This window comes from Eretmochelys imbricata, chromosome 16, assembly GCF_965152235.1.
Source record: "Eretmochelys imbricata isolate rEreImb1 chromosome 16, rEreImb1.hap1, whole genome shotgun sequence".
NCBI lineage: Eukaryota > Metazoa > Chordata > Testudines > Cheloniidae > Eretmochelys > Eretmochelys imbricata.
This window is the reverse complement of record NC_135587.1, coordinates 3,137,133-3,161,595: the sequence shown is the minus strand read 5'-3', so window position 1 is coordinate 3,161,595 and position 24,463 is coordinate 3,137,133. Positions and strand designations below refer to the sequence as shown.

The 24,463-nt window shown below is 48.6% G+C and overlaps 1 protein-coding gene across 1 annotated transcript in view; it reads right to left on the bottom strand.

Moving 5' to 3' along the window:
- The window catches only part of LOC144275940 (ectonucleoside triphosphate diphosphohydrolase 8-like), an 87,652-nt gene extending 69,592 nt beyond the window's left edge, over positions 1-18,060 (bottom strand). The window contains exon 1 of the mRNA XM_077835606.1: positions 17,946-18,060. The gene's annotated coding sequence lies outside the window, so the exon portion shown is untranslated. The remainder of the gene's footprint in view (positions 1-17,945) is intronic.
- Between the last annotated feature and the right edge of the window lie 6,403 nt (positions 18,061-24,463).

The window sequence follows — 24,463 nt, the reverse complement described above, 5'->3', positions numbered from 1 at the left end:
GGCTTACAGACAGCCCCCCAACTTGAAGCAAATACTCACCAGCAACCACACACCACACAACAAAACTAATAACCCAGGAAGCTATCCTTGCAACAAAGCCTGATGCCAACTCTGTCCACATATTTATTCAAGTGACATCATCATAGGACCTAATCACATTAGCCACGCCATCAGGGGCTTGTTCACCTGCACATCTACCAATGTGATATATGCCATCATGTGCCAGCAATGACTGGAAAAAGGCTAATGTAGTGCCCATCTTTAAAAAAGGGAAGAAGGAGGATCCTGGGAACTACAGGCCAGTCAGCCTCACCTCAGTCCCTGGAAAAATCATGGAGCAGGTCCTCAAGGAATCAATTCTGAAGCACTTAGAGGAGAGGAAAGTGATCAGGAACAGTCAGCATGGATTCACCAAAGGCAAGTCATGCCTGACTAATCTAATTGCCTTCTATGACGAGATAACTGCCTCTGTGGATGAGGGGAAAGCGGTGGACGTGTTGTTCCTTGTCTTTAGCAAAGCTTTTGACACGGTCTCCCACAGTATTCTTGCCAGCAAGTTAAAGAAGAATGGGCTGGATGAATGGTCTATAAGGTGGACAGAAAGTTGGCTAGATTGTCGGGCTCAACGAGTAGTGATCAATGGCTCCATGTCTAGTTGGCAGCTGGTACCAAGCGGAGGGCCCCAAGGATCGGTCCTGGGGCCGGTTTTGTTCAATATCTTCATAAATGATCTGGAGGATTGTGTGGATTGCACCCTCAGCAAGTTTGCAGATGACACTAAACTGGGAGGAGAGGTAGATACACTGGACCGTAGGGATGGGATACAGAGGGCCCTAGACAAATTAGAGGATTGGGCCAAAAGAAATCTGATGAGGTTCAACAAGGACAAGTGCAGAGTCCTGCACTTAGGACAGAAGAACCCCATGCACCGCTACAGACTAGGGACCGAATGGCTCGGCAGCAGTTCTGCAGAAAAGGACGAAGTGGACAAGAAGCTGAATATGAGTCTACAGTGTGCCCCTGTTGCCAAGAAGGCCAATGGCATTTTGGGATGTATAAGTAGGGGCATTGCCAGCAGATCGAGGGAAGTGATCATTCCCCTCTATTCAACACTGGTGAGGCCTCATCTGGAGTACTGTGTCCAGTTTTGGGCCCCACACTACAGGAAGGATGTAGAAAAATTGGAAAACGTCCAGCAGAGAGCAACAAAAATGATTAGGGGACTGGAACACATGACTTCTGAGGAGAGGCTGAGGGAACTGGGATTGTTTAGTCTGGGGAAGAGAAGAATGAGGGGGCATTTAATAGCTGCTTTCAACTACCTGAAAGGGGGTTCCAAAGAGGATGGCTCTAGACTGTTCTCAGTGGTAGCTGATGACAGAACAAGGAGTAATGGTCTCAAGTTGCAGTGGGGGAGGTTTAGGTTGGATATTAGGAAAAACTTTTTCACGAGGAGGGTGGTGAAGCACTGGAATGCGTTACCTAGGGAGGTGGTCAAATCTACTTCCTTAGATATTTTCAAGGTCAGGCTTGACAAAGCCCTGGCTGGGACGATTTAGTTGGGGATTGGTCCTGCTTTGAGCAGGGGATCGGACTAGATGACCTCCTGAGGTCCCTTCCAACCCTGATATTCTATGATTCTAATGCCTCTCTGCCATGTACATTGGCCAAACCAGTCAAAAGAATAAATGGACATAAATCTGACATCAGGAATCATAACATTCAAAAACTGGGCGGAGAACACTTCAACCTTTGTGGCTACTCAGTCAAAGATTTAAGTGTGGTAATTTTGCATCCGATGAAGTGGGCTGTAGCCCACGAAAGCTTATGCTCTAATAAATTTGTTAGTCTCTAAGGTGCCACAAGTACTCCTTTTCTTTTTGCGGATACTGGTTTCAGAGTAGCAGCCATGTTAGTCTGTAATACTCTGAGGTTCTCTCCTTTGGCCTGAATGCTTTGATCAGTTCTAGTAATCCACTGGCCCACAATTTCAGGATGTAGCTCAGCTGGGACATCAGGAAGTGCCCACTTCTATATTTTAATCAAATTTGGGAAAACACTTCATCCCAGTTAGTGTGTGTGGGGGGTGGGGGAGGTGCGGGGGCGGGGGTGCTGAAAGCTCCAACGATAAAAAGGTTGTGGGGAGGAGAAGAGAAATTAATGAAGTGTGAGCAACAGAACGGGGGGAATGGCCTGGGAAGTATAGGGTGATGGGGATGGATAACTATGGGGACTGTTAAGGCAACACACAGCTGTTCATCTTGCAGGCACTGCTTCGAAGCTGGCCTCATTTAGTAGTGCATGAAAGTTATAGCCTTGCAATGGGCTGTATGAAACAAACTGGTAATGTCACTCCAATTCCACAGGCTCCTCTGTAAGCTCAGAATCACACACGCATAACAGCCCCCAAAGTGGGGCTGACTGCATTCAAAATGGCACATTAGGACAGCTATGCAGCATGTCCAAGGCATATGTGCTGGAATACACTGAGAAAACAAAAGGTTCTGGCTTCCCAGATACGGAGAGGTTTCAGCCCTAGGGGTCATTTATTCAAGTCGTCTGAAATCCTGGTCCCACTGAAGTCAGCTGAGCTCCGTTTTGTAAATGTACATTACTTTGTATACCTGCTGGAATAAGCCACATATCGGAACCTATGCAGGTAGAAGCCTAGAAGCAGCTGTCTGGCTACTGTGTGATTCTAAACCTCTTTCAGGTACTTCAAAGAGATGAAGTTAGCAGCACCTGTCTGAATTTGGGACGCTCTCCAGAAGTAAGTGGCTAGGACCCTAAGACGGATTTGGTTATTTCATCTGTGCATCCCTTTTACACTGATAATATTTCAAGATTGGACTTTTTTAAAAGACATGTTCTAGTTCAAAAGGAATTATTTGGGGACACGTCTCTGGCCTGTATTATTCATGAGGCCAGGCTAGATGATCACAGTGGTCCCTTCTGGCCTTGGAATCTATCAATCTATTTGTCATTGTCATTTGTTATCCAATGTAACTCCATGCAAGTTACCAATGTAACGTAAATCAGAAATATTCTTGGTTTTGTTTGACTAACATGATGTCCAATACGAGAGAGAGAGAGAACATCATGCAGTGGAAATTGCTTTTTAAAATGTGGGACACATGGCAGGCAATAGCCCAAATATCAGCTTGGGATTTTACAGAGAGAAATGCAGCACGTTGGCTGGTCTGGGGCAGCGGGCAGCAGTGTATGGAGCAGCATCCAGGCAGCAGCAGCGCAGAGGAAGTGACCAGAGCCAGGGGGTGGACAGTCTGGTGAGAGGTGCCGGCTGGGACTGCAGGGAGAGCAGGGCTGGGAGCAAGAGCAAGAGGGCTTGGGGACCAGATTGTCTAGGGAGGAGGAGTAGAGGGCTTCAGGACTGAGAAGTGGGGAGAAGGGGTCTGGATGGCACCCCCACTCTACATGGCATTCCACAGCCTGGTAGGACAGCTCTTAGCAAGCAACAGTAACTTATATATATGGGGGGGGGGTGCACATGTGACAAGGGGGCTTGCCCCATAGGGGCTGGAGGCCTGGGGCTAGACAAACCTGATTCCTAAAGAGTCACACCTGGGTTCAATCACGTCATTCCCTACAAAAGGCAGCAGGGGCTGGAATGAAGGGGGAAGGGCAGTAAGTTGTGGGAAGTTCCCTGCAGAGAAGACCCTGATACCAGGGGGTTTGGAAGTCAGAGCTAGAGACTCAAGGCAGGAAAGCTAGGGAGTCAGCTGAATTGGAGACTACTAGGAGTGAGCAGGCTCCAGCAGAAAGAGCTGGGCTGTGGGCTTTCCCTCCTGAGACTACAGGCAGGAAAAGCCTGGGAGGGTAAGACAGGGGGACTGTGTTGTAGAAATTTGAATTTTCTTTTGGAGCTTTATTTATTTATGTGACTAAACATGGGCCCCTTAGAAGGGGTGGTAAAGGGACAAGGCAAGTCTGTGTGGAGTCTGGTTAAGAAGCCCCTGAAGAGGGGGAACCAGAGGCTGGGTGCTGCAGGGTAACCTCTGGCTGTAGGGGGGTCCTCAGGTCATGGGCAGCTTTATTACAATATAGAATGGTGGGTCCTTCAAACAGACAATACAGTTGGTGGGAGTAAAAGGTTTGGGAACCACTGGAATAAACCAGTCCAGCTCAGGCTAAATGTTCCCGTAACACAGTGAGAAATCCCTTCCCTGCCTGGAAATCCAGGCTAGGATTTAAGATACCTGGTATGATAACACTAATAATCTCCAGGTGAGTTTATTTAATCTGAGGTAAATCTGAGTGACCCACAGGCTCTGTCTGTGTCCAGCAGCCTCAATGACAAATCCACTTCATCTTCATTATAACTAGCTCCTGTCTCCTCTTCCCAATGAGGGGCACAGCAGTGACCGTATGGATGGATAAACTAATGGAAGATATTGTAGAGCTGGAGCCTAACATGGTGTGACTGCAGCAGCCACGAACAAGATAAGAGAAATGGAGGCTATTAGTATGTAATGAATTTCCTGACCCTGTCTACTGCAGATAGGTAGGATCTTTGGTGGTGTTGCTTGCCAAAGATTTGTATCTGCCTGATAGGAATTACTAATATCAGTCACTCACTCTGCCTGCAGGTTCAAGTTGTGCTCAGCAAAGAAATGGCTAGGAAGCCTGTCCTGGATATGGTCTGCAAAAGAGGCAGATTGTAGACAACAGCAACCCATATGTGGCCCTAGGCATGGGCTGAACTCTGATGATACTAATCAGTGGTGCAGAGACAGAATCCCAGTCAATAACCCATTATACACCCACGGACGTGCCTGGACACGGCATGCCGCGCAGGGCGTACTTTGTGCTCTCCTCACAGCCCACAGCGGTACCAGGTGAGAGCACGGGTGGCTCTGGGGTGGGTTCCGTTGCACCAGCAGAACACACAGCACCATTTAGATTTGGCCTGGCCGTGAGTGGGATGCAGTGTGGTGCACGAGGCCGCAGCATCGCTCAGGTTTGACCCAGCCATCCCTCATGATGGAGGGGCTGCTGAGCCAAAGTTGAGTGCATGATGTGGCGACCTCGTGCATGGGGTCGTAGTGCCATTCATGTTTGTGCGTGTCGCCTGCCCTGGCCATGCCCGGATCCCACTGTTGCTGCCGCTGACATCATCGTGCTGGGTCCGAGGGGACCCATGAGGCCAGGAGCCTGGAGATTGGAGTGGGGTTGGGGATAACACTCCCACTGGAAGTTGGCTAGAGCTCAGGGAGAGGTGGAACAGGAATTAGCCCCCTAGGCACACATAGGGCACAGACCCCCGCATACCCATGGTGAGGTCAGCGACCCCACAGGCCTGGGCACACTCTGACCCAACATCCACCTACTGAGCCCCCCGCTCCTTGGTATATTGTGCACCCATTGATGTGGGAGCTTGCTTCCGCCTCTGGGTTAAAGAATTCTTTCCATGCATGCCATTTCTGCTTTTGGTTTTTTTCCTCTGTCACGTGTAAAGAGAATAATGACCTGAAATGAACAAAACAACCCACCTTCATTTGCAACAAGGGGGATGGGGCAGCTGCCAGAGTTACTAATCCTCTGCAAACAGTTACTCAGCAGGCCAAGGGTCACAAGCTCTAGCAGTGAAACAGATGCGCAGGGCGAACCTGCTTCCCACCCCCCATTCACGTAGGACCTGGGCACCAGGAGCCAAGATGCCCAGTGCAGGAAATTTGCCACACAGAAGTTATGTTATGTGCAATAACAAGCACCACCCCTATGTAATGAGCAGGTCTGCTTATACACAGATATAGTCAGCAGTATGGAATCAAAGCAGAGACTTTCAGCTCTTAAACCAAAACCACTCCTACTTGAGCTAACCAAAGAGGCCTCACTGCTTTGGGACCACCCACTAGGAGGACGCATGATTGCAGGTGCTGAGCTAGGGCTCTAGACATGCCTCTCTCTCTTTCTGGGGCAAATTGAATACTGTCCTCCTAGATCCTGCTAATATCAGCCTCGCTGTTCGTTCCTGTCAGTGTCAAACCAGAGAAGGGCAACAAAAACGATGAGGGGTATGGAACAGCTTCCATATGAGACTGGGACTGTTCACCTTGGAAAAGAGATGTCTAAGAGGGGATATGATGGAGGTCTATAAAATTATGACTGGTGTGGAGAAAATGAGTAATGAAGGGTTATTTACCCCTTCACATAACACAAGAACTAGGGCTCACCCAATGAAATTAACAGGCAGCAGGTTTAAAACAAACAAAAGCAAGTACTTCTTCACACAATGCACAGTCAACCTGTGGAACTCATTGCCAGAAGATGCTGTAAAAGGCCAAGACTATAACAGGGTTCAAAAAAGAATGAGATAAATTCATGGAAAATTGGTCCATCAATGGCTATTAGCTAAGATGGTCAGGGATGCATTCCCATGCTCTGGGTGTCCCTAAGCCTCTGATGGCCAGAAGCTGGGACTGGATGACATGGGATGGAACACCCAATAATTGCCCTGTTCTGTTCATTCCCTCTGAAGCACTTGGCATTGGCCACTGTCGGAAGACAGGACACTGAGCTAGATGGACCATTAGTCTGACCCAGCATGGCCGTTCTTAGGTTCTTAACCACAACAATGCTGAACAAGGAAACTGAGATTATACATACATTAGGGCTGGAATTTCCAGAAGGCCTTTGCACCCTGCAACCACACTGTCCAAAGAGCTCTGCATGTTCTGTGCATGTTTAGCGCTGAGTTCACTTGAAAATCTGGCCCAAGTTGTAGGTGCTGACTGGGTACTTGGAAATCTGGACCCTCAGAAAAAAACTCTTTTCATTTCAAGCTCTCTTTGTGGTTCCTCCATAACCACAGCACTGCCTCCAGGGGGGATAGTATAATGGGGTGCCATGGTGGCCTGCCAGTCCCTTAGTGGATATGGTGTGTTTCAATAACCCTGGTTTCTAAGGCACAGGCTAACAGCCAGGAGCTCCTGAAATAGAGCCAGACTCTTATTCCCGGGGAAATTTTGCACCACTGTGTGTGCGCAGAATTAATGTCCCCCACAGATTTCTTTGCTTCCCTGCAGAAAAATGACTTTCTGACAGGGAAGCAAAGGGAAGCTGCAAGAGCGGTCACGCACCTCTCCCTCACAGTGCAGGAACTTCGTTTCAGGCACCAGGAGCAATTGGCAGAGAGGTAAATCACTGCAGGGCTGGGGACACCCCAGCCAGTGACTCCTATGCTGTGCCGGGATCAGTAGCTAGTCCCAGCTGAGCTGGAGGTGGGAGAGAAATGGGCTTCCTCTTCCCCTGCAAAGAGTGGCTGGGACTATGTCAGACCCACCTCCAAAAACCTCCCTCGGCTGCAGGAAGCTCAGCATCCTCCCCACTTCCTTCCCCTATCACTCCTCAGCTGCAGGGGGAGGGGTCACTGTATGGGGAGCTGCTCCCCCATCCATCCAACCCCTATGCATCTGGACCTCCATACCCGCTCCCTGCCAAACCTCACCCTGTACACCCAGACCCCACAGCCCTCCATACCTGAACCCCACCCCACTGAACCTCAACCCCTGCATCTGGAGCCCCCCTGCAACCAGACCCCCAGCCTCCAGAACCCCACCTCTGCACCCAGAACACCCTCTCTGAGCTCCTTGCACTTAAACCCCCACCCTGATGAGCCTCCACATACAGACCCCACCCCAGTGACCCCCAACTAGCTGCACCCAGACCCCCACCCCCAAGCCCCACTCCCCCAGCACCCAGACTCCCCTGCTAAGATCCCCACACCCAAACACCCTCTCCTCGGTGAGCCCCAGCCGCCTTCACCTGGAAGCCCCTGCAGAGTCCCATTGCCCCTGTACCTGGAACACCCTTAATGAGCCTCTGTGCATCCAGATCCCCCTACACCCAGACCCCCCAGACTGAGCTGCCAGCACCCAGATTGTCCCACACAGAAACCTCTCACCCCACATCTGGATCTACCCTCCCCCGCCCCCCACCCCCCATGCTCCTTCACACTTGGATCCTGCCTGGTTGAGCTTGCCTTCCCCATACCTGATGCACCTGGCACAGAGGGGCAGGGCCCCAGGGTATTTCTGGGGCAGGCCCAGCCCTTGTGCTGTATCAGGGTTGGGTGCAGCATCACCACTGAGCCATGGTCGTGGTGGTGGAGGGGCTGCAGGGTGATCTCCCACCTTCGTGCAGCCAGTGGCCTGTGCTCCCACTGCCATGCTGGAGCCTCCGCATTTATTTATTGACAAATAAAACTTGCAGAATTTAAAAATATTGTGTGCAGAACTTTTAATTTTTCAGTGTAGAATTTTTAATTTTTTGGCTCAGAATGCCCTCAGGAGTAGTCAGACTCTGCTATGGATTTCCTGTATGGCTTTGGACAAATCAGTGTTCTCTGCCTTAGTTTGTTCATCTGTCAGATGGAGCTTAGCTGAATCATAGAATCATAGAATATCAGGGTTGGAAGGGACCTCAGGAGGTCATCTAGTCCAACCCCCTGCTCAAAGCAGGACCAATCCCTGACTAAATCATCCCAGCCAGGGCTTTGTCAAGCCTGACCTTAAAAACTTCTAGGGAAGGAGATTCCACCACCTCCCAAGGTAACGCATTCCAGTGTTTCACCACCCTCATAGTAAAAAAGTTTTTCCTAATATCCAACCTAAATCTCCCCCACTGCAACTTGAGACCATTACTCCTCATTCTGTCATCTGCTACCACTGAGAACAGTCTAGATCCATCCTCTTTGAAACCCCCTTTCAGGTTGTTGAAAGCAGCTATCAAATTCCCCCCTCATTCTTCTCTTCCACAGACTAAACAATCCCAGTTCCCTCAGCCTCTCCTCATAAGTCATGTGTTCCAGTCCCCTAATCATTTTTGTTGCCCTCCACTGGACGTTTTCCAATTTTTCTACATCCTTCCTGTAGTGTGGGGCCCAAAACTGGACACAGTACTCCATATGAGGCCTCACCAGTGTCGAATAGAGGAGAACGATCACATCCCTCGATCTGCTGGCAATGCCCCTACTTATACATCCCAAAATGCCATTGGCCTTCTTGGCAACAACGGCACGCTGTTGTTGCAGGCTGTGTGTCAGCATGAATCCGGTAATGGTTCTGAGTACATAGCACATGATATGTAACATAATATGTCTGACACATAGACAACTTCTCTCCCCAAGCCTTGCTATCATAATCAGTCTGTATATCATGGGAGCATCTTGAGGCCCCAACTGAGATCAGGTCTCTGTTGTGCTAGGTGCTGTACAAACACATGGTAAGAGGCAGTTCTTGTCCTGCAGAGCTTGCAGTCTAAACAGACAAAAGGAAGCAATGGTTCAGTAACTCACCCAAATTCACAGGGGAGTAACAGAACCTAGATCTCCTGCCTTCTTGCATAGGGAATCATCTGCCAGCTTCCTAACCATTGAAGTGGCTACCACAGTGGGTATCCAGAGAGATTCCCTGTTGGTATAACCATGGGGCTATTTGCAGGGCACTCTCTGTGGGGGCACCCGTGGCATTAGAATTAGCTTCTCTTTTTTGCTGGGCATTTGAAAATGAGGGAGCATTATGAGGGCTGTGAATTATGGAGGGGAGGGTAATTTGAGCAGTTAGGCTGCCTTTTTAGCTGGTTGCATAAATCCACGTAAACAAATAATAAAACAAAGCAGGTGTCCTCCTCAGAGGTGGTCAGGTGCCCCCCACTGGATCCTGGCTCTGCAGCGCCCCCAATCCCACCCACCTCCCCAGCCAGAGGAAGCAGGGGAGAGTCAGCCCTCCCTCGGGAAACTGGTTTGTCAGCCATCAGGCAGACACAAGGTCCTTAGAGTTGATGATGTAGCTATAACATAAAGGTCAGGCAGTCTAATGATTCCTGCTGAATCAGGATGGGATTCCTATGAACAGCTGTGTGTGATGTGGCAATCCAGCTGTGTCGCAGCTGATTAGAAGGCACTGCCTCCAGGAGCCTTAGTGCTTGTACACAGTAGCGCTTACTTCAGTATAGCGGGGTGTGGAAAAGCCACCGCCCCCAAGCGTCGTACGTTACACAGACCTCAGGGCCGCTGTGGACAGTGCTCTGTCAGTGGGAGAAGCTACTGCTGGGTGCGGAGGTGGAGTAATTATGCCGAGGAGAGAGCTCTCTCCTGCTGGCATAGAGCACTAGCCACGCTACATCGGTGCAGCTACATCAGAACAGCTGCTGCAGCAATTCTGGTGTAGACCAGCCCTTATTAATTTTCCTTTCTAAAGCTGATGCTCTTTCTGATCTCTGGTGGCCCTTTGCTGATGGCTTTTAACTCTCCATGGAGACAGGCCCTGACCTAAGGCCTGTCCCAGCAGTGCCCTCAAGTGCTTCCTCTGCTTGTCATGCTGGGTGACATTTCTGCTTTGGCCATGCACAGCTGATCTCCGGCGAGCATCTCTCTGTCTAGCTGACCTGCAAGCAAGAGCCACTGTGCTCTGCTCTACACTACACTGCAGCCTGGCCCAGGCTGATAATGAGCCCAGCGTCAAGGAGGCGGAATAGTGGTTGACAGTCAGCGATGTACCGTCTCTCCTCAGTGCCCCACATACAGCTCAGGCCCACCTGCAATTTTACCTAAAGCCTTTAAGAGGGCTAAGGTACTCGACTACATGCCTGAAAGCCATAGGGCTGAGTCGTGTTTGACCCCACACTGAAAGGACCACATCTGCTTTGGGTAAGGGCAGGCAAAGGCTGGCCACCCCGCTCCCTTGTGTGCTGTTGGCTGTGGAATTGAGGTGCCTTAGTGGCCTGAGCCTGTGAGCCCAGAGCTTGGGGGAACTTGGGCTTGACTGACTTTAAGGGGGGGAGTGAAGGCGAGCCACGCTGTGATCTTTGGGAAGACGGGCGTACTGTGGTTCTGAGTGGGTTTCCTGGGTGTTGGAATGGGATCCAGATTTATATAACAATAGGCCTGACCCCAAGCCCTGGAACATCCACAATCCAGTTCCTGATCGGAATGTAACAGCTGCCTTCTCTCATTCGAATAGGTTGAGCATCAGTCCATCTAGACACATGTCCCTGAATCCAGAGACTGAGGAGCCTGGAAAGCTGGTACGGTTGGTCTGCTCACTAGAAATCAGAGAGTGGCAAGCCTGAGTCACCCTGTTCCCTGCAGGACTGATGGTGGTGCTGCTTTGTCTGACCGAGCCTGACATGAGCGGTACTGGCCGGGGCTGTGCTATGCAGCGGAACCTGTTTCCATCTCCGCGTGCAGGGGATATTTGCAGTGTATTCAGTATGTACATTTACAGGAGGGTACATTCCCTAATGCAGGCCCGTGGGGCATTTCTCACAGCCCTGCATTCACCTTGTGAGTTCTGGTTCCCCCCACAAGTCAGAGTAACCCTTGGTCCGCCTGATGTCAGAGACGTATCTAATTATGCTGATTTTCCCCAGCCAGAGGGGTTTTCCAGAGACACTGAGCCTGATTCTTGATGATGAGTCATTATTTTCAGTAGCTCCTTATAAGTGTAAAAAAGCTACCTTCCTGAATTAATTGGAGATGAGAACAGAGGGTGCAAAGCAGTTGGAATAGGGTCACAATGTTCCATTTGCATGGGACGTACCCTTTAAGAAGGCTTACACTCCCACAACACCCTGGACTTTATAGTGCCGTCCTGCATGGGTGATGCATTTCTTCCTGTGCATTAAACTCAGCCCAACTCCCAAAATGTGCACCTGGGTTTTGATGCACTGCAAAGATCAGGGATCTTTTAGTAATACCCACAGGCTGTGGGTTCATGGATGGAAAAGGAGGGCTCAGCATAACCAGCTTCTAATAATATAACAGCTCCCTCCCCCTGGCACTGCACCCCAGAGTGAGCACTGGGCATGAGTGCAGCCCTTGCTTGTTGTGCTTGTGCCTTGTGGGCAGGAGAGGAAGCATTAGCAGCTGAGCTCCAGTGTCAGGAAGACTCTGTCTCTGTGCTCTGGATGGAGAGGAGAGGCCAGGGCCATTCACTTGTGCTGAAGCGCAGCACAGGGCCCTGTTCTGGCCTAAATCTGCCTAGAAGACTTTCCTCACAGCGCTGGACTTTTCCAGGCAAAGGGGGCATGGTTCCCTTGTCTAAATGCCTAGGTGCTGCTGGGGCTAGTAACCCACCTGTGTGACAAATCCCTTAGGCGACTCTGCTTGTTCTGAGCAGCCAGATCCCTTTAAGCCTTTAATCCCCGCAGCCTATCAGGCCAAACATCAGACCCAGCCCCAGGTTAAGAAGCGTAAAGCATTTGGAGCTGACATTTTATCCCATGCCATTAGCACTCGCTGCAAACTCCAGCAAGTGTCTTGGAAATGTCAGCTCAGGGGAAGCCAACAAAGAGCCAGAATGCCTCCTGTCTAGAGGCTCCAGGAAGCAGAAAGGATGGAGAGGAGAGGCACAGCCTGACTTAGATAACTACATACACTCCCTGGGACCACCTGAGTCAGCAGCTAAGGAGCCTCTTCTGGCCTGGTGACAATAGCCCTGGTGACAATAGCCTTGTGGCTGTTGATTTCAGGGCAGCCACATCCACCAATGGGCATCTCCCAGGGGAATCCCAGCTTCAAGAGCAAGAGGATTTAGTGTTGAGAGTGTCAGAGGAACTCTAGTGCGGGCCCAGAGGGGCAGGCTGCTGGAAGCCAGCAGAGCTCCATGCACAGGTGCTATACAGGGAGTCACAGGGACATTATTACCATTGCTTGCATTGGTTCATTGCTGCGTTGACACAGTTCCTTGTGTTTGGCCCGATAAAGAATCTGTGGCTGAGACTGCCACGGTCTGCATTTGGCTCTTGTCACAAACTCCCGGCTGAGGTAGCAGACCCCTGCTACCTGTAGTGGTGGTTGGTTTGGGAGGGGCTCCCAGCTCCAACGGCTTACTTCACTGGTGCCAGAGAGAAAAAAAGCAGCCCACTGTCCCTTACTCTCAGAAGAGAACATTCTTGCTTGGGGTGCTTGACCCAGCCCATTGGGTATGAGGGGCCAGGGTCCCTGTCACATGCACTACAGAACCCTGTGTGAGTACCAGGGACAGTCACAGTCAATGTGGAACAGGGGCTGCTACCTCCAGGCACACCAGGGATGGGGTATAAGTCCTCTCAAAGGGGTGGGGAGGAGTCAAAGCCCCAATACATAGTGTTTCCTGTGCATCAGCCTGTGGAGTGTGCTGGGTGTCACAGGAGCAGGATGCACCAGGATGTGCATTACCTGCCATCCTCCTGTGCAGCAAGCAGTTTGCTGAGGCACAAACCTTCCCATGTTTCTCTGGGGGCAGCTGGCCCCTTACTCAGGGTTGTGTCTAAACAACATGATCAAGTCCCTAGGTGGTTTATATTTACTTGGCAGCATTGGCCCTTAAGTACATGCATTACAGCTCCCATGTACTGCCCCTAGAGACAGCCAGGCACCCTTAATGGTTAACATCTCAGGATTCAGAGACAGAGGAAATGTGGCAAGTCCTCTGCTCCTCACTTGGCCATTAAGTAAGTTCTGGCCTCAGAAGGCTCCACCTTGGAATAGGAGCCCTTTATTGACTTGCTGTCAGGAGTCTGCAAATGAAGGAAATAAGCGAACATACTTCTTCCTGTTTATAGCTGATGGTGAGTACCCCTCGACCCTCCAGATCCACCCTGAAAGTTACCTCGGGACCATCCTGGTCAAGGGAACTTTGAAACCAGAACAAGAAGAGACCACAGAGAGGACAGATTTCTTTACACAGCATTCTGCTCCGGGAAGGAGAGAGAAATGTTTCTAGTGCCACAGCATCTTCCAAGATGCTGAAAAGGCTCCCTGTGAGCATGCATGGGCTGACACTCTGGGTGGAGTGAAAGGAAACAAGCCCTGAACTATTTCATTGTGTTACACTACACAGACTGCAATTCCGTTGTGGGAGAATCTCCGTGGGGAGTGCAGTTGTCTGGAGATAAACATGGTTCTTCTACACATGGAATGGTTCCGCTGTATTCATGCCACTGAGCCATAGGACAAGCCAGGTGTGAACTCAGCAGGATGCTGGGTCTGAGCTGTGATCCTGGTGCACCCCGTCCTACAGCAAGTCACTTCTCTGTTGTGCTGTGTCATAAATATAAAGGGAAGGGTAAACACCTTTAAAATCCCTCCTGGCCAGAGGAAAAACCCTTTCGCCTGTAAAGGGTTAAGAAGCTAGGATAACCTCACTGGCACCTGACCACAATGACCAATGAGGAGACAAGATACTTTCAAAGCTGGAGGGGGAGAGAAACAAAGGGTCTGGGTCTGTCTGTGTGATGCTTTTGCCAGGGACAGAACAGGAATGGAGTCTTAGAACTTTTAGTAAGTAATCTAGCTAGATATGCATTAGATTCTGTTTGTTCAAATGGCTGAGAAAATAAGCTGTGCTGAATGGAATGGATAGTCCTGTCTTTCTGTAACTTAAGATTTTGCCTAGAGGGATTCTCTATGTTTTGAATCTAATTACCCTGTAAGGTATTTCCCATCCTGATTTTACAGAGGTGATTCTTTTTACTTTTTCTTCTATTAAAATTCTTCTTTTAAGAAACTCAATGTTTTTTCATTGTTCTTAAGATCCAAGGGTTTGGGTCTGTGGTTATGTCATAAATATAAAGGGAAGGGTAAACCCCTTTCAAATCCCTCCTGGCCAGAGGAAAAATCCTCTTACCTGTAAAGGGTTAAGAGGCTAAAGGTAACCTCGCTGGCACCTGACCAAAATGACCAATGAGGAGACAAGATACTTTCAAAAGCTGGGAGGAGGGAGAGAAACAAAGGGTCTGGGTCTATCTCTTGCTGCTTTTGCCGGGGATAGAACAGGAATGGAGTCTTAGAACTTTTAGTAAGTAATCTAGCTAGGTATGTGTTAGATTGTGATTTCTTTAAATGGCTGAGAAAGGAACTGTGCTGAATAGAATGACTATTTCTGTCTGTGTGTCTTTTTTGTAACTTAAGGTTTTGCCTAGAGGGATTCTCTATGTTTTGAATCTAATTACCCTGTAAGGTATCTACCATCTTGATTTTATAGAGGTGATTTCTTTACTTCTATTAAAAGTCTTCTTGTAAGAAAACTGAATGCTTTTTCATTGTTCTAAGATCCAAGGGTTTGGGTCTATGGTCACCTATGCCAATTGGTGAGGATTTTTACCAAACTTTCCCCAGGAAGTGGGGTGCAAGGTTGGGAGGATTTTGGGGGGAAAGACGTGTCCAAACTACGTTTCCCAGTAAACCCAGTTAGAGTTTGATGGTGGCAGTGGAGATCCAGGGACAAAGGATAAAATTAATTTGTACCTTGGGGAAGTTTTAACCTAAGCTGGTGAAAGTAAGCTTAGGAGGTTTTCATGCAGGTCCCCACATCTGTACCCTAGAGTTCAGAGTGGGGGAGGAACCTTGACAGGTTACCTATGCAAATTGGTGAGGATTTTTATCAAACCTTCCCCAGGAAGGGGGATGCAAGGTTTTGGTGAAGATTTTGGAGGGAAAGACGTTTCCAAACGGGCTCTTTCCTAATAAAATAAAACCGCAAAAAGAAAAGGAGTACTTGTGGCACCTTAGAGACTAACCAATTTATTTGAGCATAAGCTTTCGTGAGCTACAGCTCACTTCATCGGATGCATTCAGTGGAAAATACAGTGAGGAGATTTATATACCCACAGAACATGAAAAAATGGGTGTGATCATATACACAGTAAGAAGAGTGGTCACTTAAAATGAGCTATTACCAGCAGGAGAGCGGGGGTTGGGGGCAACATTTTGTAGTGATAATCAAGGTGGGCTATTTCCAGCAGTTAACAAGAACGTGTGAGGAACAGTGGGGGGTGGGGGGAATAAACATGGGGATAGTTTTACTTTGTGTAATGACCCATCCACTCCCAGTCTCTATTCAAGCCTCAGTTAATTGTATCCAGTTTGCAAATTAATTCCAATTCAGCAGTCTCTCGTTGGAGTCTGTTTTTGAAGTTTTTTTGTTGAAGTATTGCCACTTTTAGGTCTGTAATCGAGTCACAAGAGAGATTGAAGTGTTCTCCAACTGGTTTACGAATGTTATAATTCTTGACATCTGATTTGTGTCCATTTATTCTTTTACGTAGAGACTGTCCAGTTTGACCAATGTACATGGCAGACGGGCATTGCTGGCACATGATGACATATATCACGTTGGTGGATGTGCAGGTGAACGAGCCTCTGATAGTGTGGCTGATGTGATTAGGCCCTATGATGGTGTCCCCTGAATAGATATGTGGACACAGTTGGATAGGTTCCTGGGTTAGTGGTTCTGTTGTGTGGTGTGTGGTTGCTGGTGAGTATTTGCTTCAGGTTGGGGGGCTGTCTATAAGTGAGGACTGGCCTGTCTCCAAAGATCTATGAGAGTGAGGGATCGTCCTTCAGGATAGGTTGCAGATCCTTGATGATGCATTGGAGAGGTTTTAGTTGGGGGCTGAAGGTGATGGCTAGTGGCGTTCTGTTATTTTCTCTTTTGGGCCTGTCCTGTAGTAGGTGACTTCTGGGTACTCTTCTGGCTCTGTCAATTTGTTTCTTAACTTCGGCAGGTGGGTATTAGAGATCTTGTAGGTGTTTGTCTCTGTCTGAGGGGTTGGAGCAAATGCGGCTCTATCATAGAGCTTGGCTGTAGACGATGGATTGTGTGGCCGACCTTGATTATCACTACAAAAGATTTTCTCTCCCCCCTCCCCCGGCTCTCCTGCTGGTAATAGCTCATCTTAAGTGATCACTCTCCTTACAGTGTGTATGGTAACACCCATTTTTTCATGTTCTGTGTGTATATAAATCTCCTCGCTGTATTTTCCACTGAATGCATCCGATGAAGTGAGCTGTAGCTCACGAAAGCTTATGCTCAAATAAATTGGTTAGTCTCTAAGGTGCCACAAGTACTTCTTTTCTTTTTGTGAATACAGACTAACATGGCTGCTACTCTGAAACCTGTCAAAATAAAACCAGTTAGATGTTTGGTGGTGGCAGTGAGAGTCCAAGGGCAAAAGGTAAAATAGTTTGTATCTTGGGGAAGTTTTAACCTAAGCTGGTAAAAGTAAGGTTAGGAGGTTTTCATGCAGGTCCCCACATCTGTACCCTAGAGTTCAGAGTGGGGAAGGAACCTTGACATTGTCAGGGTTCCTTCCCCACTCTGAATGCTAGGGTACAGATGTGGGGATCTGCATGAAAACCTCCTAAGCTTACTTTTACCAGCTTAGGTTAAAACTTCCCCAAGGTACAAACTATTTTACCTTTTGCCCTTGGAATTTCGCTACCACCACCAAACATCTAACCGGTTTTATTTTATTAGGAAAGAGCCCGTTTGGAAACGTCTTTCCCTCCCAAAATCCTCACCAAAACCTTGCACCCCCCTTCCTAGGGAAGGTTTGATAAAAATCCTCACCAATTTGTATAGGTGACCACAGTCCCAAACCCTTGGATCTTAAGAACAATACAAAAACATTGAGTTTCTTAAAAGAAGAATTTTAATAGAAGAAAAAGTAAAAAGAATCACCTCTGTAAAATCAGGATGGGAAATACCTTACAGGGTAATTAGATTCAAAACATAGAGAATCCCTCTAGGCAAAATCTTAAGTTACAGAAAGACAGGACTATCTATTCCATTCAGCACAGCTTATTTTCTCAGCCATTTGAACAAACAGAATCTAATGCATATCTAGCTAGATTACTTACTAAAAGTTCTAAGACTCCATTCCTGTTCTGTCCCTGGCAAAAGCATCACACAGACAGACCCAGACCCTTTGTTTCTCTCCCCCTCCAGCTTTGAAAGTATCTTGTCTCCTCATTGGTCATTGTGGTCAGGTGCCAGTGAGGTTATCCTAGCTTCTTAACCCTTTACAGGTGAAAGGGTTTTTCCTCTGGCCAGGAGGGATTTTAAAGGTGTTTACCCTTCCCTTTATATTTATGACATGCTGCAATATAACAAATCACTGCACATAGCATTCAGCAAGACAGAAGAAGGTTCTCAGCTTACCTTTGCCTTCCCCGTGCAGTACTGGGAAGCACAGTCCCCACTCTGAGAGCTGACAATGCACAGCTGGAGAATCTGCTGGCAGGTAAGCACAGTGAAGTTTTAATCCAACTGTGCAGCTGTACAACATGGATGGCGCATATAGAGTTACTCAGCCAATCAGCCCACCCTCCCCACCCCCATGGCAGTATCTTTACTTGCCATGCAGTGCCTTCCTGACACACCCCTTGGGCATATCCTGCCCTGTCTGTTTATTAACAGGACGGTCCCTTTTTGCTCTTGTGATGACGCTTCTCTGGAGCATGTCAGCTTACAATCGTCTCAGTTGTAGAAGAAAACCACACTATTTCCTTGAGAGGTTTATAATGAGACATTTGTTTTCTTTGACTCTTGCTGTGTGTAAATGAGGTGGGTGAATGGAATGTATGCAACAGCAAGGGGCTAATCACATCATGGGAACCCAGCCACAGTGTAGCCAAGGGCTGGGCAAGCTTTCCCTCATGGACCTGTCAATGTGCCTCTTTGCCGGTCCAGTGTTCACAGTCCCTCCCACTTCCCAGAGCTCTGCCAGCTCACCTCTGTCCTGACCTGCAGCGCCCCTTCCTGCCATGCTGTTCCCATTCTTGGTCCCGTTCAGCAGACGCTAATACTGCCAAATAGCAAATATAACACCCCCCTGCAGGGTAGACTTGTGGCTGCCCCCAGCCCACTTTCCACTGTGAGCTCAGCATGCGCTGAAGTGCCCAGAGGCTAGGTACAAAAATGGGGACTTCAATTCAGGGTTGCAATTGCTAACTCCTAGGCACCTTGCTGCCTCGGGCACTTCACTGCCTGGAGTTAGACACCCAGCCTCCTGACACAGTGCATAAGCAGGGGCACTGGAACAATGTGTGCAGTGCGGGTGCTGAGAGCCACTGAACCCAACTGTAATCCCGGTATGGCATGGAAACCACTTCAAGTCAGGGGGTGCTGCCACACCCCAGCTCCCCTAGTTCCAGCAGCTATGCACAGGGGAAGGTTAGGCACCACAAAAGCCAGCACACTGAACAGGGAGCTGCCTAAGCTAGCCCATAGGAAACACCAACGAGAAGGGAGAGTTGCGACCTAACCCCCACCCCCCAGAGCGTCTCCTGGAGTTAAGCACTTAAGCCAGGTCAGCCCTTTCTTGCAAGGAGCAGTGGTAGATTTATAGCCCAGTGGTTACACTGCTCATCTCCAGGAACTGGGCTCAAGCCCCCAGTGCTGATTCAGAGCTGGAAATCGAATACAGGTCTTCCCCCTCCCAGCTGAATACCCTAAGCCTTGAGCTAGAGTGTGTGCGGGGGGACTGCCTCCTCTTCAGCCGTTTTGTGCGGGGCCCAATCCAGAAGGCAGTCTCTGAGGACGCTGACTGGATTGGGCCCCATAGGCAAGAAGGGCAGGGGAACACCTGTCTTGAGGATCCTGCCATAGCTTAGGCACTGAGCAACTGGGTGGGTCAGAACTGGGGTTTTGCGCATGCCCACTGGCAGAAAGTTAGGTGCCTAAATCCCTTTGTAGACCTAGCACTTAGCCTCTCTGGATCCTTTTTTGTCAAATGTGGGTGATAATTCTTTCTTCCTCCCTTTGGCTGGCTGGGGTATTTAGATGGTGAGCTCTTCGGGGGAGGGACTGTCTCTTACTCTGTGTAAGGACAGCAGGACTCTGATCTTGGCTGGAGCTTCATACAAACAATAATAATGCATTCACTCTTCTCTTCATTGCAGTGGGACAGTACATTCTCTAACACATTCGCTTAGACTGGTTGCCTGCCACATCCTGAGTTCATTGCTACCCACTGAAATGCTGAGGGATAATCCCAGCAAGCTGGAACAGCAGCACTCACAATGGAGTCCAGAAACCGGTGATGAGTGAATTTTAAATTTCCAATGTATACTAGCAACAACTGCAGCACTGGACACTTTCTGGGAATGAATGACCCACAGATGCCAAACTCACAAGGTTTATTGCCCTCCCATCCCAATAATAATGTTGCTTCTTGATAGCTATTTGCTTCACTGGAGGGTGTCACCCACAAGACTCCGCATAGTTGCCAGGATGGACGTTAGTCACATAGGACCTCATTCTTTCAAAAATGTAAGTCTAGAGCAACCCCAGGGAAGTCAGGAGAGTTACACCAATGTAGAACAGGTGGGAGGTCAGGATCAGAACAACAGACTCTAACCAGTGTGAATCCTACAATGAACATTACCTGTGCCGGAACAGTAGTAAGAAGACACAGTATTGTCTGTTGGACTAAGCACAGGCTTGGAAACTAGGGACTCCTCAGCTCTTCAGTTCAAATCTTTGTGCTTACATGCACTGACTGCCGTTGTAGTTTAGGGCAAGTAACTCACCCTATCTGCCTTAGTTTCCCCATCTAGGAGCTGACTATGACAATATTTATTTACAGGGTGTTATGAGGATTAATTAGTTACCTTTGCTCTTGACACTTGGGCCAAGAAACATTTTGAGGCTTGCCTGGGAGCAGACTCCTGTGGTGCTTCGGACTTAAAATGAAGCTAACTTTAGAGGGTGGAATTTTACCAAGCTGTTGCCCTTATCATAGTCTGAAAACTGTTGTAGGAGGTATTTTACCAAAATATGGAACAAATTTCTATAGAACAGGATACTTAAGAAATAGCCTAAGAGAGGAGGAAGTGTGTGCCAAAAAGAGGAAATAGATAAAGCCCAGCATGATGTACAACAAGGGTGTAACTGCCCCATAATCATAGGGGAAGTAAGACCATCTACAGACTGGACACAGACTGCAGGAGAAGGTCTTTTACAACTGTTGGTAACTTATGCCTCTCTGCAGATGGGCTGTCTTTACTAACCATTCATCAATAATCCAGTCAAAGCTGACTCATCCGAGGTTTGTTATTATTTGCACTAATCCAGACTCGAGAGAACCCTTCTCACTAGATATATAACCAGAGTTAAAATCAGTATCGGTTATTGGTTATCAGTGAATTGGTTATTTGTTATTGACAGTTCATTAGTGATCAATATTGTGAAGTGCTATGTAAGCACTAAGGATCCAATTCATCCCTGGGGGTAACTCCCGTGATGCAATTACACCTGGGTGAATTTGGTTCTGAATATTATTGAGATCTCCTGACACTGGCAACACTCCCACGAGAAATAGGCGCAGAGAGAATAACTCTATCCTTAAGAGAGCAGCTCCTTTCAGAGATGCTGGATACGGACTACCAGCCAGACCCGATACTGGGGAATTGTTGCGAATTGGTTTTTGAAAGGCTTTTTTAGCCTACAAATTGCTAAGGAAGCCCTGGAACTGAGACTGTTCCTAGCTGGCATTGACCTTCCTGCTCAGCACCTATGTCCAGTTGGGCTGATCTCAAACACAGTCCTCGGTGAGGTCACTAGCTCAACCAGTTTAGCATGCTGGGCTGATGGCGAAGCTCAGGCCCATGAAAGGTTATTGACTCAACATCTCTAACATGCTGGTACTATGCCAAAGCACAGGCCCCTGTGGGTATGTCTGCACTGTCGTTCAAAACCCACAGCTGGCGTGGGCTGAGGGGCTGTTTCATTGAGGTGTACATGTTCTGGCTCAAGCTGCAGCCCAGGCTCCAGGATCCTGTGAGGTGAGAGGGTCAGAGAGCTTGGTCTGCAGTCCGAGCCCCAGTGTCTATACAGCAATTAAATAGCCCCTTGGCCTAAGCCCCATGAGCCCAAGTCAGCTGGCATGGGCCAGCCGGCATGGGCCAGCCATGCATTTTGAATTGCAGTGTAGACATACCTTGCCTGGTCACTGGCTCAGCACCTCGAGTTTGCTGGACTTATGTGAAGGCCCAGAATTTGGCAAGGCCTCTGGATCAGCACCTCTGTTGGACTGGGATGGTGCCAAGGCACAGGACGTTGGGAGATTGCTGGCTCAGCTCCTCAGTCCTGCTTGGCAAATGTCACAGAATGTGCGTTTCTGAGCTCACTTGCCCAGGACTCAGCTTGTGGTGTGGTGGGATAGCCACTGTGCCAGCAGGGTTCAGCACCTCTAGCTGCTGGGTGATGGGCCGGCATAGGCCCTTGTGAGGTTTATGGGTTCAGGGACAGAGAGCCCTCCTGTGGCTTTGGGTTTAGGCAAATTCTGATCTTTTACACATTAGTTAATTTTATGCTGTACTTTGAAACTATAAAGCACTGTGTAAGCAGCAGCTATTGCTCCCTGTCATTCATACTGAATGGTGATTAAACAATATTGCATGAGGAAACCCTCACACTAGTGACAAAACCAGAGCAAGTGGCAGCAGAGCCCTTCTGTGTTTGGCTAGGGAGTCCCTAAAATCAAATTGGTGGATGGGGAGGTCTCAACAGCTTTAACACCCATCTCAGTTCTATCACATATGCCTGTCATCTACTGCAGTGGGGTTTTGTGGCTGGTTGTCAGTGTCACCCATTCAGGGGGCACGCTGTCCCCCTTGGAGTGAGCTTGCTGCAGCCTAGGCTAACCCTTGCTAGGTCTCCCAGCTCAGGCAGTAAAGACTTGTGCCGTTAGATCCATTGGTCTCCAGTTTAGACTCTGGTGCTAATGAGCCACCCAGGAGGTGCAGCATTATGTCAGCACCAGCAGAGCACTTGCTGGGGCAGGATGTAGCAAGGGATCTCTGGGTTAAAGGACCCATAGACTTTGAGGCCAGAAAGGGTGCGTGTGTAAACACATTGTGCGTTAGCAGAGTTCTCAGTGCTCTGTTAAGGTTGGTCATTTGGAGAAGGGAGCACATACAGCTAAACCTGTTATTAGACAACAGTCTTTAGACACTGCTCCGTGGAGTCTCCATATGCAGTTGGTTTGGGGATCATCTTCGTAAAGCAACTGATTTGATTGGGGATTTGCATGCTCCCAGAAGTCAGGCTTCTTGTCAAACACCAGAGCGTAGACAGTGCTACCTACTAGTCAGAATGGGAGTCTGGCCTAGTGGTTGGAGCAGATTCAGAGGGCAGAGCCAGAGTCATGGTCAGGAGATAAGTCAAGTCAGAGTCAGGAGTTCTGAGGAAGGCAGAGACTAGGGCAGGAGCAGGAGTGGGAGCAAGCACAGGTTGTAGTAGGGCTGGTACAGGAAGCAAGTCTGGCATAGCCGCAGGCATGGAATGCACTGAGCAGCCACTGGGCTGCTGTTGCTACAAGGCTTAAAGGGCGAGCTGTTGGCCATTCTGTCCAATCAGGTAGCATGGTCACTTAGTGACCATTTATTGGGCCCAGCCAAGCTCATTAGGTTGCTCAGTGACCTTTCCCAGAGCCAGCTGAGTTCCTCATAGACTTCTTGACTTTAAAGCCAGACAGGAGCATCTTGATCATCTAGTCTGACCTCTCGCACATTACAGGCCACAGAACCTCACCCACCCACTCCTGTAACAGACCCCTAACCTCTGGCTGAGTTACTGAAGTTCTCAAATCATGCTTTAAAGACTGCAAGTTACAGAGAATCCACCAGTTACACTGGTTTAAACCTGCAAGTAACCTGTGCCCCATGCTGCAGAGGAAGGTGAAACCCCCCCCCCCAGGGTCTCTTCCAATCTGACCCAGGGAAAATTCCTTCCTGACCCCAAATATGGTGATAAGTTAAACCCTGAGCATGTGAGTGAGACCCACCAGCTGGGAAAGAATTCTCTGTAGTAACTCAGAGTCCTCCCCATCTAGTGTCTCGTCTCCAGCCATTGGAGATATTGCTGTTAGCAGTCCCAGGTCAGATACATGCCATTGTAGACAGTCCCATCGTACCATCCCCTCCATAAACATATCAAGCTCAGTCTTGAAGTCAGCTGTTTTACCCCCACTGCTCCCCTTGGGAGGCTGTTCCAGAACTTCACTCCTCTGATGGTTAGAAACATTAGCCTAATTTCAAGCCTAAACTTGTTGATGCCCAGTTTATATGCATTTGTTTTTGTGTCCATATTGGTACTCAACTTAAATAACTCCTCTCCCTCCCTCGTATTATCCCTCTGATATATTTATAGCGAGCAAACATATCTCCCTTCAGCCTCTTTTGGTTGAGTCTCCTCTCATAAGGTAGGTTTTCCATTCCTATATCATCCTAGTAGCCCTTCTCTGCAGCTGTTCCAGTCTGAATTCATCTTTCTTAAACATGGGAGACCAGGATTGCACATGGTATGACAGACGAGGTCTCACCACTGCCCTGAATAATGGGACTAACACTTCCCTGTCTACTGAAAATGCCTCGTCTGATGCAGCCTTTTTCATGGCCACATCACACTGGTGGCTCATAGTCATCCTGTGATCAGCCAATACACCCAGATCTTTCTCCTCCTCTGTCCCTTCCAACTGATAAGTCCCCAGTTTACAGCAAAAATTCTTGTTAGTTCCTAAGTGCATGACCTTGCACTTTGCACTATTAAATTCATCCCGTTTCTATTTCTCCAGTTTTCAAGGTCATCCAGATCGTCTTGTATGATAGGCCGGTCCTCCTCCATATTGGCAATACCTCCCAACTTTGTGTCCTCTGCAAATGTTATTAGCACAC